Here is a 12611-nt window from a genome sequence, read left to right as displayed (position 1 = left end):
GAGGGTGGAAGAGGGAAGCCTGTACTGTAGCCACAAGCAGTGTGCTGGGGCATAATCCATAGCTGGCTTGGATCTCTGTTAGAGCATAAAAAAAACAGTTGGTACTGTTGGGCGTGTTCCCTGAGTGTTACAAGCAAGAACATTCCTCTCCAGATGTGCTCTTCACTAGATGATAAAGTCACCTCTCTCGACTAAAAGCCCAGGGCTCTGTCTTTCTTGTATTTATACCTTCGCCCATTTCTAGTGCAGAAGTAACACATTTGATGATAGTCAATAAATGTTCTTAAGTGAAGAAATATGTCCTTGGAAGATGTAAGTTATGTGAGATGCCAAGGTAAGGCTCAGACTCATTTAAAGATGTTCAAATACATTCAAGACTTATTCACAGCGCTATGGACCACTTACTCCCCAAGACCCCTTATTTGTCGACATTCAGAAATCTCATACAATTCTAAAGGACCATCAAATGATCAAGCCTTTTTGCTTCATAAGTATTTTCTAAGCTTAATGTATTAAAAACCTCTAAACCTTGACAACAAGAGGGGATTAATACAGATACAAGTCCCATATTTATTTCTACAGGTAGAGTTGCCAGGCAACCATCACATTACAACACACAGGACTGTCATTATGGATCCATCTTTTCCTGTAACTCCTTTACTGCCAAAATGAAAAGCAGTGCAGACAACAATGTCACTTAAAAGGATCCATCCTCCAGGCACTCTTACTGGATAAAAGCTTCTGGTGTAGAAACTGCAGAATAGTGTGGAACTGGCAAAGATGATGCCATGCTTTTAGAGTACTCCTTTTCAGTATAGAAAATGCACTTACATTAAGAAAAGTCTGTGACTAAAAAGATAATTCAGAGTAGTAAACTCTGAAGTTAGTGAAGTAAATTATTTATCATAAATTAATATAAGACACCAGGGGTCCTATGTTAGCAGAATAGGTGCTATCTTATTCATACTCTGGTAACTGCTCAAGCTTTCCTCCATGGTAATTTCATCCATACCACTCACAGGATGACAATTTTATATCATAAGAGGTCCCCCGGTAGTGGATATTAATTTATAGTAGAGGAGAACAGCAGGGAGAATTTTGTGTGTGCTACTTGCCAGTAAAACACACAAACTGCTCCCTTGAGGAACATATGGTTATATATTAAAACATTAGTGATGGCACTAGAGTTAATAAGAGATATAATATACAATACAACCATATAGTGTATTTATTAATAGTCCACAAAAACATTATAGATCCTAAAGAAAAGCTCCCAGGATAAATTGTGTTCTATTCTTTTCTTGTAGTTTAAAAACACTTAATCTTCAAAAACACGCAGCACTTCCCCAATGGGATTCACAATTATCTGAGGTCAAACATCTGAACTATCATTTTTTTTCAATGGAGCATAAACAATAAGATCTTTATTGTTGTCTCTAAACCATAACAGAACTGCCAGTAACCAAAGGATGAAATAAATGTTTCCAAAATAATAAAAAGCATCAAGCTAGATTGGTGGTTTCTATAGTTCCTTAAATGAAACATATTACACATGCAAAATACTTTCAATATGGTGCCTCAAATAAAAAAATATTATACATCAACATCAGGCAATCAAGAAAAACTAATTTAGGACCTCTCTTACACTGTGAGCAAGATCTAGCCACAATGCTGTATAAAACCAACATTTTAAAAATCTATCCCTTATAATTCAAGGACTTTGGAATAGTTTGCAAAAATAATTTTCAAATGGGAAAATATAGTTTTCCTTTTAGGAGCTCAGCTCAGTTCAGTCGCTCAGTCGTGTCTGACTCTTTGCGACCCCATGAACCACAGCACACCAGGCCTCCCTGTCCATCACCAACTCCCAGAGTCAACCCAAACTCATGTCCATTGTATTGGTGATGCCATCCAACCATCTCATCCTCTGTCGTCCCCTTCTGCTCCTGCCCCCAATCCCTCCCATCATCAGAGTCTTTTCCAGTGAGTCAGCTCTCTGCATCAGGTGGCCAAAGTATTGGCGTTTCAGCTTCAGCATCAGTCCTTCCAATGAATACCCACGACTGATTTTCTTTAGGATGCACTGGTTGGATCTCCTTGCAGTCCAAGGGACTCTCAAGAGTATTCTCCAACAGCACACTTCAAAAGCATCAACTCTTCAGTGATCGGCTTTCTTCACAGTCCAACTCTCACATCCATACATGACCACTGGAAAAACCACAGCCTTGACTAGACGGACCTTTGTTGGCAAAGTAATGTCTCTGCTTTTTAATATGCTGTCTAGGTTGGTCATAACTTTCCTTCCAAGGAGCAAGCGTCTTTTAATTTCATGGCTCAGGAAGTACTAATTCCCAGGTAGAAGTTAAATGGTATACATTGAAAGGACACATAGTAAAATAGTGATGTTGTCTAGAACAAAGCAGGTATACTTCATTCAAGGCAAGCTCTGCCTTCAGTGATGATCCAGAGCAGTTGTCGTGTTCCTAGAGAATAATAATTGTCACAGCCAATAAGTTATTGTGTAGAAATCAAACAGATTTCTGTGTAATAATTTTGTATCCTGCAACTACCAAATTCACTGTTGAAAATAGGTAGTTTTATGATAGGATTCTCTCTATATATATTTCATGTCATCTGCTAACAGTGAAAGTTTTCCTTCTTTGTTTCCAATTTGGATTCCTTTTTTTCTTTGATTGTCATGGCTAAGACTTCCAAAACTATGTTGAAGAAAAGTGTATGAGAGGAGCCGTACTGGTCTCCCTCCTGACTTTAGTGCCTGTGTGCACGTGCTCAGTCATGTCTGGCTCTTTGTGACCACATGTAGCCTGTCAGGCTCCCCTGTCCATGGCTTTTCAGGCAAGAATGATGGAGTGGTTGCCATTTCCTCCTCCAGGGTATCTTCCTGATCCAGAAACCTAACTTGTGTCTCTTGCATTGGCAGGCTGATTCTTTTTTTTTTTTTTTAATATTATATGAAGGCTAATTATTTTACAATACTGTGGTGGTTTTTGCCATACAGTGACATGAATCAGCCATGGGTGTATATGTGTCCGCCATCCTGAACCCCCTCCCACCTCCCTCCCCTCCCATCCCTCAGGTTGTCCCCGTGCACCAGCTTTGAGTGCCCTGTCTCATGCATCAAATGTGAACTCGAGATCTGTTTCACATATGGTAATATACATGTTTCAATGCTATTCCCTCAAATCATCCCACCCTTACCTTCTCCCACAGAGTCAAAGTCTGTTCTTTACATCTGTGTCTCTTTTGCTATCTCGCATACAGGGTTATCGTTACCATCTTTCTAAATTCCATATATATGCGTTAGTATACTGTATTGATGTTTTTCTTTCTGGCTAACTTCACTCTGTATAATAGGCTCCAGTTTCATCCACCTCATTAGAACTGATTCAAATGTATTCTTTTTAATGGCTGAGTAATACTCCATTGCGTATATGTACCACAGCTTTCTTATCCATTCGTCTGCTGATGGACATCTAGGTTGCTTCCATGTCCTGGCTACTATAAACAGTGCAGCGATGAACATTGGAGTACATGTGTCTCTTTCAATTCTGGTTTCCTCAGTGTGTGTGCCCAGCAGTGGAATTGCTGGGTCACATGGCAGTTCTATTTCCAGGTTTTTAAGTAATCTCCACACTGTTCTCCATAGCCACTGTACTAGTCTGCAGTCCCACCAACAGAGTAAGAGGGTTCCCTTTTCTCCATACCCTCTCCAGCGTTCATTGTTTGTAGATTTTTTGATAGCAGCCATTCTGACTGGCATGAGATGGTACCTCATTGTGGTTTTGACTTGCATTTCTCTGATAATGAGTGATGTTGAGCATCTTTTCATGTGTTTGTTAGCCATCTGTATGTCTTCTTTGGAGAAATATCTGTTTATTTCTTTGGCCCATTTTTTGACTGGGTCGCTTATTTTTCTGGAATTGAGCTGCGGGAGCTGCTTGTATATTTTTGAGATTAGTTCTTTGTCAGTCGCTTCATTTGCTATTATTTTCTCCCATTCTGAAGGTTGTCTTTTCACCTTGCTTATAGTTTCCTTCTTTGTGCAAAAGTTTTTAAGTTTAATTAGGTCCCATTTGTTTATTTTTTGCTTCTATTTCCATTACTCTGGGAGGTGGGTCATAGAGGATCGTGCTGTGATTTATGTCAGAGAGTGTTTTGCCTATATTTTCCTCTAGGAGTTTTATAGTTTCTGGTCTTACATTTAGATCTTTGATCCATTTTGAGTTTATTTTTATGTATGGTGTTAGAAAGTGTTCTAGTTTCATTCTTTTATAAGTGGTTGACCAATTTTCCCAGCACCACTTGTTAAAGAGATTGTCTTTTCTCCACTGATTACTCTTGCCTCCTTTGTCAAAGATAAGGTGTCCATAGGTGCGTGGATTTATCTCTGGGCTTTCTATTTTGTTCCATTGATCTATATTTCTGTCTTTGTGCCAGTAATTCTTTACCACTGAGCCACTTGGGAAGGGAATGCTTTCAGCATTATTATGTTGAGGCAGGTTCCCTCTATTCCCACTTTCTGTAAAGTTTTTATCATAAATGGGTGTTAAAAGATTTTTGTCAAAATCTTTCTCCATCTATGGAGATGATCATATGGTTTTTATTCAATTTGTTAATGTGGTGTATCATCACACTGATTGATTTGTGGATACTGAATAATCCTTGCATCCCTGGGATAAATCCCACTTAATCATGGCGTATGATCCTTTTAATGTGCTCTGTACCATGCCCAGAGGGAACAGTCTGCCAGGAACTAACTCTCTCTGATTACAATCCCATGAAATTCAGGAATGCAAGTCCCTCTGCCAAGCAAAGCCAGGTGTCCCCTAGGTGGCAGCTGTAAAAACTAGGGTAACAGGTGCATGTGAAAGCTTCCCTCCAGAAGATAGTGGTATTTAGAGTGTGGCAGAGGAGACCACAAAGATAGTGCCCACTTGCTGGAGCAAGACAGAAGGTAAAGCCAGTGCCCTGGAAAGCTTCTAGATTCGTGTTAAATTAGGTGCCTGCACTGCAGGCCAACACTTTATGATAAGTACAATGTTTTGGGGATAGGTGCATGAGTCCTTGTGTACAAATTCTTTAAGAGCCATTTCTCAGTTTGCTATAGCCTTGTGGGTCTCATGGATGTAAGCCCTGTTTTTGAGAGTTAGATGTTTTCAGGGCTTGTTTCTTGGGTGCAGGTCTTAACAGCTGGGGTGCCTCATCTGGGGAGAAACTCCAGGTTTGAGTTCCCTCCCAAATGTAGGTCACATGGTAGGATTGTATCTCAGCCTCTCCTAACTGCTTCCATCGGTTTTTCTCTTGCCAGATATCTGAGTCATCTAGGCTTCCCTGGTTGGCTCAGTGATAAAGAATCCACCTACAATGCAGGAGCCCTGGGCTACTGTCCAAGGGGTTGCAAAAGACATCACTGAGTGACTAAACAACAACAGAAGTCATTCAGCTAGCTTGCAAGTATTTCTTCAAAAGAAACTGCTCTGTATATAGTTGTATATTTGGTGTGTCCAAGGAAGGAGGCAAGTTCAGGATATGCCAACATCACCACCTTGAACCAGAAGCTGTTACTCAAAGTTGTAAAGTGTGTGTCATTTACAAGTCTAGGCCAGCTGAAAGATCACAATGATGATGACACCACAGGTGGGTTGGCCAGTTATTATCAACAACAAAAGGGTTACATGTGATATTCTTCCTGCCATTCAAACATTTTTTCCAAACACTCCTTCACGTAGAGTAGTGGTTCCTCTTGTTCAATTTATCCTGGTCAGCCTCATATAGTCTATGATTACAGCTCACATCAGCAAGTGCCCAGGACCAGCCCAGATCTGCATCCAGGGCTCCGTATCTCATTTCCCAGTAGCTTACTGGTTAGGACTCATTATGCCCCATGGGCAACTTCAAACATTCTGTCTCAATTCATGGTACTATCATTCACCCAAACACTTTTCTTTCTTATAATTAGAACTGTGAAAATCACATCTGCTTCACAGAGTTGCTCTGAAGATGAAGCTCCCTAATCTGATGTAAGATAGTAGGTATTCACTACCTATTAATATTGTTGCCATGACCAACAATATTACTTATTATTAACTAAACTTCCAGCATCTTGTATCTTTTTGTTGTCTGATTTTTAAATGTCCCCAAAGCTTCATATTTGTCTTTTTCTCTACCTCCTGTGCAAGTAATTTAGTGACACTTTTTCATTTCTGCTCTGAATTGTTTGAATGACTCCCTGACTTCCATTTCTTTTGCAATTCTGTTCCATAGCTATATTTTCTGAAACACTGATCTGATCATATTAAGTCCTATGTGCAAGAATAATTATTTCAGCAGGATCAACTCCAGAGTCCTTAACTTCTTGTTCTTAGTCGTGTCCAACTCTTTGCTACCCTGTTGACTGCAGCCCGCCAGGCTCCTCTGTCCATTTGATTGCCATCCCCTCCTCAAGGGGATCTTCACAACCCAAGGATCGCATCCAGGTCTCTGGCATTGCAGGTGGATTCTTTACCATCTGAGCCACCAGGGAAGTCCCCTTAAACTTGTTGTGTAATACTTTTACACAGTGGGCCCAGCCTAGCTTCTCACCCTCATTGACTGCATCCCAGAATGTTCCTCAGCACTTTTTGGCCCATGATACTGCACACTCCCTTTGCATTTACTGCTTCCTCTGCTTGGAGCACAGGTGATATTCTTTTCCCTCCTAATCCCATTCTCACTGCTCTATGAGTCTGACTGCTAAAGACTCAATCACCTGGTTTACCTTAAATGTCTTCTTTTGTTGTTGCTGAACTGAGCCAATGAGAGCACCAGCAAGAGATCCAAGGACAGAAAGAGAGCAAGATCTGGGTGTTTACTTCTCCTCTTCTTCCCTACCACAGTTCTGGGCTTGGTGGCACCCCTCAGTAAATGCAGCTTCTCTCAAGTGGTCCATCCTCTGCAGCTACAACTTGGAAGCAAGACCTAATCACATCACTGTCTTTAGGCCTTGCAATGATGTTGCTTTCCTGCTATTACTGGCATCTTCATTTAAAAATATCTTCAACAATCCTAGCTTATGGGAATTTGAGCTCATCTCCTCTTATGAGCACACCAGAATTACAGCTGTCAGTATTTACAGAAGCACCATCAGGAGAAAAGACTGGACTCAACCAGAAACAAAGAATCTTCCACAATAGAAGAAACCACAGCAAGACAGGTAGGAATAAGCAGAATCAGGATAGGGTCAGTCCCATACCCAAGGGTTGCTGCTGCTGCTAAGTCGCTTCAGTCGTGTCCGACTCTGTGTGACCCCATAGACGGCAGCCCACCAGGCTCCCCAGTCCCTGGGATTCTCCAGGCAAGAACACTGGAGTGGGTTGCCATTTCCTTCTCCAATGCATGAAAGTGAAAAGTGAAACTGAAGTCGCTCAGTCGTGTCCAACTCTTAGCGACCCCATGGACTGCAGCCTACCAGGCTCCGTCCATGGGATTTTCCAGGCGAGAGTACTGGAGTGGGTTGCCATTGCCTTCTCCACCCAAGGGTCGGTGATCCACAAATGAGAGAATAATTAAAATTGCAGAGATTCTCCCAAAGGAGTGAGGCATCTGGGCCACACATCAGGAGTCCCAGAAGTGTGGGTGTGCGCGTGCATGCTCAGTCATGTCTGCCTTTTTGTGACCCCCATGGACTGTAGCCCGCCAGGCTCCTCTGTCCATGGAATTTTCCAGGCAAAAATAAGGAGTGGGTTACCATTTCCTACACCAGGGGTTCTTAATGCAACCCGTCTACTGGTGGGTGAGTCTGGAGCATGCGACTTTGTATGCATCCTATAAGACTGGAATTTCTATCAACCAAGGGAGATAGAAATTCCATTTTTACAGGATGTACACAAGGTCTCCAGACCCACCCACTAGTAGACAGGCTGCATTAAGACCCCCAAATCCCTGAGCCTGCCCACCATCTACCCTGCTAGTCTCACGCACCAGCTGAGAAAAGTGTTAAAGATGTAAATGTAAGACTGGGCTACTATAACACTTCTAGAGAAAAAGAAAGGGAGAACACTTTGAATAAATCGCAGCAACATGTACCATGTGGTCCAGCAATTCCATTCCCAGGTATATATTCCAAATAAAATGAAAAAACATTAATTCAAAAAATACAAGCATCCCTATGTTCATATACCATCATTATTTATAACTGCCAAGATACAGACGGAATCGACCTGGCTCTCAACCATGTGTGACAGAAAACCACAAAATTCTGTAAAGCAATTATCCTTCAATTAAGAAATGTTAATTGTGCAGTATATATACACACAAGGGATTATTACTCAGCCATAAAAAATGAAATTTTTCCATCTGCAACAACATGGATGGACTCAGAGGGCATTATGCTTAGTGACATCACTCAGACAAAGACAAAAATTGCATGATAGCACTTATATGGAGAATCTAAAATCTTCTAAAATAGTGAATATAACAGAAGAAACAGGGAAAACAAACTACTGGCTACAAGTGGGGAGAGGGAAAGAGCAAGATCAAGGTATGGGATTGAGAGAGAGAAACTATTGTGTATAAAATAGAGCTACAAGGATATATTATACAGCACAGGGAATATAGCTGATATTTTATAATACCTATAAACGGTGGATAAGGTTTAAAAATTGTGAATTACTATATTGTATACTATATTGAAACTTACATAATATTTTTAAAAGATTATTTTAAATAAAAAAGACTTTTAAATATCCTAGCTAACCTGCCAAAATATATGAGAAAACATCAGATAAACCCAAGTTGAGGGATAGTCCATAAAAAACTAGCCTCATCTCTCTAAAAATGTCAAGTTTTTATACACACACCCTTCTCCACCCCAAAGTAAAGTCTGACCCACTGTTCTAGATTCCAGGAGACCACAGAGATGTGATAGATTACAGAAATTGTGTCTTAAGATTTGATAATTACACCCTTTCTTTTACATAAGAAAATGTTCTCATTCTCAGGAAATATATAGGGATGGTCTTGCTGCCTACAAATTATTCTCCAACAATTTAAGGAAAATGTACATATGTATATACATGTGTATATTTATATATTATACTATACTACACACAGAGAGAGAAAGTAGAGAAATCAAATTTACCCTTACCTTTCTTTTAACAATGATATCAATAAAGCATAATATATTCTTTATATCCAATTCTCATTTTATCCTTACGACATTCTATGAAAAGCACCTAGTGAAAACCCAGAGGACTCAGGTAAATCCTGAAGCATGGGTCTATTTGTCTCCATAGTGCAAGTTTTTAAGCCTGATGCTGTCTTCTGCCCTGGACAATGTTTGATACTCTATCTCCCATGCTTCCTGAGCACTTGGCACAAGTGTCTTCTACTGTATTTATCTTGTGATACTGTCAGTATCTTTAAAAACATGTGCATCTTAAGGTTGACGGTAAGCAGAAAGTCTGATGCAATAATAAAGTCAAGGAAGGAAGTGTGTGCACACCCCTGCAGGAAAGACACTTCACTGCAGCCTAGAGTGGATGGCAGATACATCATTGTCCACAACTGCTCTGTCATTATGACGCTACTCACCACATGTGGCTGTTGAACACCTGAAATGTGTGAACTGAGATGTGCTGTAAGTATATATGCACATAAGTATTTACTATGAGCAATCATTATGAAAAAAATGTACAATATCATTTTTTTTCACATTGATTCCCCACTGAAATATTACTTTGGATGTATTGGTTTAAAAAAAATTAAAATTAGTTTTATGTTTCTTTTTTTTTAACATACTGACCATAAATTTAAAACGACACATGTAGCCCACAGTATGTTTCTTTTGATAGTACAGGCCGACACAGATACGCAAGCTGCTTTGCTAACTCTGATCATTCAGTAACAAGAGCAGCAAGCTATTCTTGCCTTCTTCATTCCTTCTGAAAACTAACAGTGAGGTTCACTGGGGCAGTATTCCTGAACTGTAATTTACATGTAACTCACCAGCAGACAGAGTCTGATCACTGGGCCTGGGGCAGGCCTGTGACTCTGCATTTCTAACAAGCTCCCAAGTGCTGCTTCTGGCCCAGGAGTAGAGGGTGACTAAGGCAAGCCAGGCTTTAATCTGATGCAGGTGTTGGCATATAAATGTTACATTAACCTAAGGAAAGTCAAATATTAGGAAGTCTAATTGCTGCTGACCACCTCTGGCTACATCAGTTGAGTCTTAAAAATGCGAGCTCCCCAAATCTACAGTATGAGTTACCACACTATTAATAAATGCTTGCAAAAGGAAACAGACCTATTAAGACCATGTTAGATGATACAGAACTATGCTAGCCCTTTTTCTAAAATCACACCTCATATTTTAACAACCACAGCTTTGCCTGAGGGGATATAGACAGCAAGTCCATAGGACTTAAGTTCCCAAATTCTGGCATTAGGGATGTACTTTAGATATTTGGAGGTGGACAGAAAAAAAGACGTTATCCTGTGGGCCTAGAATTGTATTTAAGTATTTCTATATCTCAATATGTATTTTTAATGAAAAGCATCTCTTGCCCTATCTATTCCTAGATAATAGTTGCTGTAGACCAAGAACTATGTTACACAGCACAACAAACCACAACCACAGCTGGAGCAATAACAAGAAAGGCCCCCAAGCTAGCACACCCAGAACCAGGTAATAGGCCAAGTACAGTAAGGAGGGGCTGCGGGGGACTCGTGCTACACCCTGGGGACAGAGGATTCTCTATACAGTATGTTGCAAATGCTATTAAAGTTTCCTTTTAGAAATGGTAATAACTTTTAGACATTAATAATACTAATCTTACCTCTGGTTCAGTTGGTAATGAATCTGCCTGCCATGCAGGAGACACGGGTTGAATCCCTGGGTCGGGGAGATCCCCCGCAGAAGGAAATGACAACCTACTCCAGTGTTCTTGCTTAGAGAATCCCATGGACAGAGGAGCCTGGCGGGCTACAGTCCATGGGGTCACAAAGAGTTGGACATGACTTAGCGACTAAGGAGCAAAGAAGAAGAAAGAACAAAACAAAGGCTTACCTTACATCACACTGTGTTGGACTGACTCTTCCTGTGTAATGGGGTAAAGATTATCCTCACTGTGTACCACAGGAGACAAGAGATTAGAGAGAGCCAAGACTTGAATCCAGGACTTGAAAACTAAGTCCCATTCCATCACCACCACGTGAACTTTTGGTAAAAAGCAAAAGAAACAAGTTTGAGGCCACCTCAGCTAAGGTCTAGTGCCAGCTCTAGACAGGATGTTGTCTGGCATTGTGTAAGCTTTACCAGTGTCTTTGAACTTCTTCTTCTTCTTTTTGCCTTCAAAAACACTCAAGGAAATATCTGACAAACACATTCATACTAACTTGCATATAGAAGCTAACAGGATGGGGCAGGGAAATCAGCAGAGGAAGGAGCCTGAACATCACCATGGAATCACATCCCCTGGCAATGGAAGACCAGTCCTGCCTGATTCATTCAGACACCCAAGAACTTCTGCCATGATTTACCAACATAAAGAAAAACAGTTTACAGTAGTCATGAAAATAAATTCACAGACAGATGATCTAAACATGGATTTGAGATGAGCCTACCCTGACTATCCATTTTGCTTCTCCAGCTATTTTTCTGTTTGTTTCCCATTAGTATTTATTAATGAGCAGAGCTTAGAGAAAATAGGAATTTACTTAAGGTTGAGGCCTTTTCTCAGCTCATAATAGACAGGATGATAACTTTTAGATGAGGACAGCTAGGAGGCAGAAAATACAAGTGGATGTTACCACAGAAAACTAGTGGACCACACATATCACAGGAGATCACCGATCACATTAGTCAATGTGACAGACTTACTTTTATGCACAGACGAGATTCTAAGGCATGGTACACACATCTTAAGCAGTGTCAATGTGGCTATCTGGTGGGCATCGATGGGGAACATGATTCCATCCGTATCCTAAAATGAAGCTCCTCTCAGTGGAGCCCCTGGAATGTACAGGAAAGAGACTGCAAGTTAAACAGATGCTTGCATCAGTTCCAGAAAGAGAATTTTAAGTAGGAAGCGAGGTCAAGTTGTTCTGTCAGCATTCAGAAAAGAAACTCTATTCAATGCTGTAATTACAAAATTTCCAAAAAATACCTTCTCAAATTCCTGATTATCCCCTGATGTGGTTCTTACCTGGCAGAATATTTTACGTGTTCAAAATTGTGCTCACCCACAAGGTAACATCTACATAGCAGATTCAGAAATCCCTGTTCCCTGTCCACCCTCAAAACTCTTCCTGTCTACTGGTGAAAAAACACAGCTTGCATGGACGGAGGAGCCTGGTAGGCTGCAGTCTGTGGGGTCGCTCAGGGTCGGACACGACTGAGCGACTTCACTTTCTCTTTTCACTTTCACACATTGGAGAAGGAAATGGCAACCCACTCCAGTGTTCTTGCCTGGAGAATCCCAGGGACGGCGGAGCCTGGTCGGCTGCTGTCTATGGGGTCACACAGAGTCGGACACGACTGAAGTGACTTAGCAGCAGCAGCAGCAGCAAGTCAACTGACTAAGAAGTAGTGTGAAAGGCAGATAGCAAAAAAG

The 12611-nt window shown here is 40.9% G+C and overlaps 1 long non-coding RNA gene across 3 annotated transcripts in view; it reads right to left on the bottom strand.

Annotated features, from left to right (window-relative positions):
• LOC129558381 (uncharacterized) overlaps nucleotides 1-11269 on the bottom strand; it is a 70209-nt gene extending 58940 nt beyond the window's left edge. For all 3 annotated transcript variants that reach the window (XR_016037965.1, XR_016037967.1, XR_016037966.1), the window contains exon 1: nucleotides 11066-11269. This is a non-coding gene — a long non-coding RNA (uncharacterized LOC129558381). The remainder of the gene's footprint in view (nucleotides 1-11065) is intronic.
• Nucleotides 11270-12611: the final 1342 nt, after the last annotated feature.

The sequence above is a fragment of the Moschus berezovskii genome, chromosome 8 (assembly GCF_049115385.1).
Source record: "Moschus berezovskii isolate FMDL1 chromosome 8, NW_MosBer_1.0, whole genome shotgun sequence".
Classification (NCBI taxonomy): Eukaryota; Metazoa; Chordata; class Mammalia; order Artiodactyla; family Moschidae; genus Moschus; species Moschus berezovskii.
The sequence above is the reverse complement of the archived record's forward strand: the minus strand, read 5'-3'. Positions and strand labels throughout refer to the sequence as shown.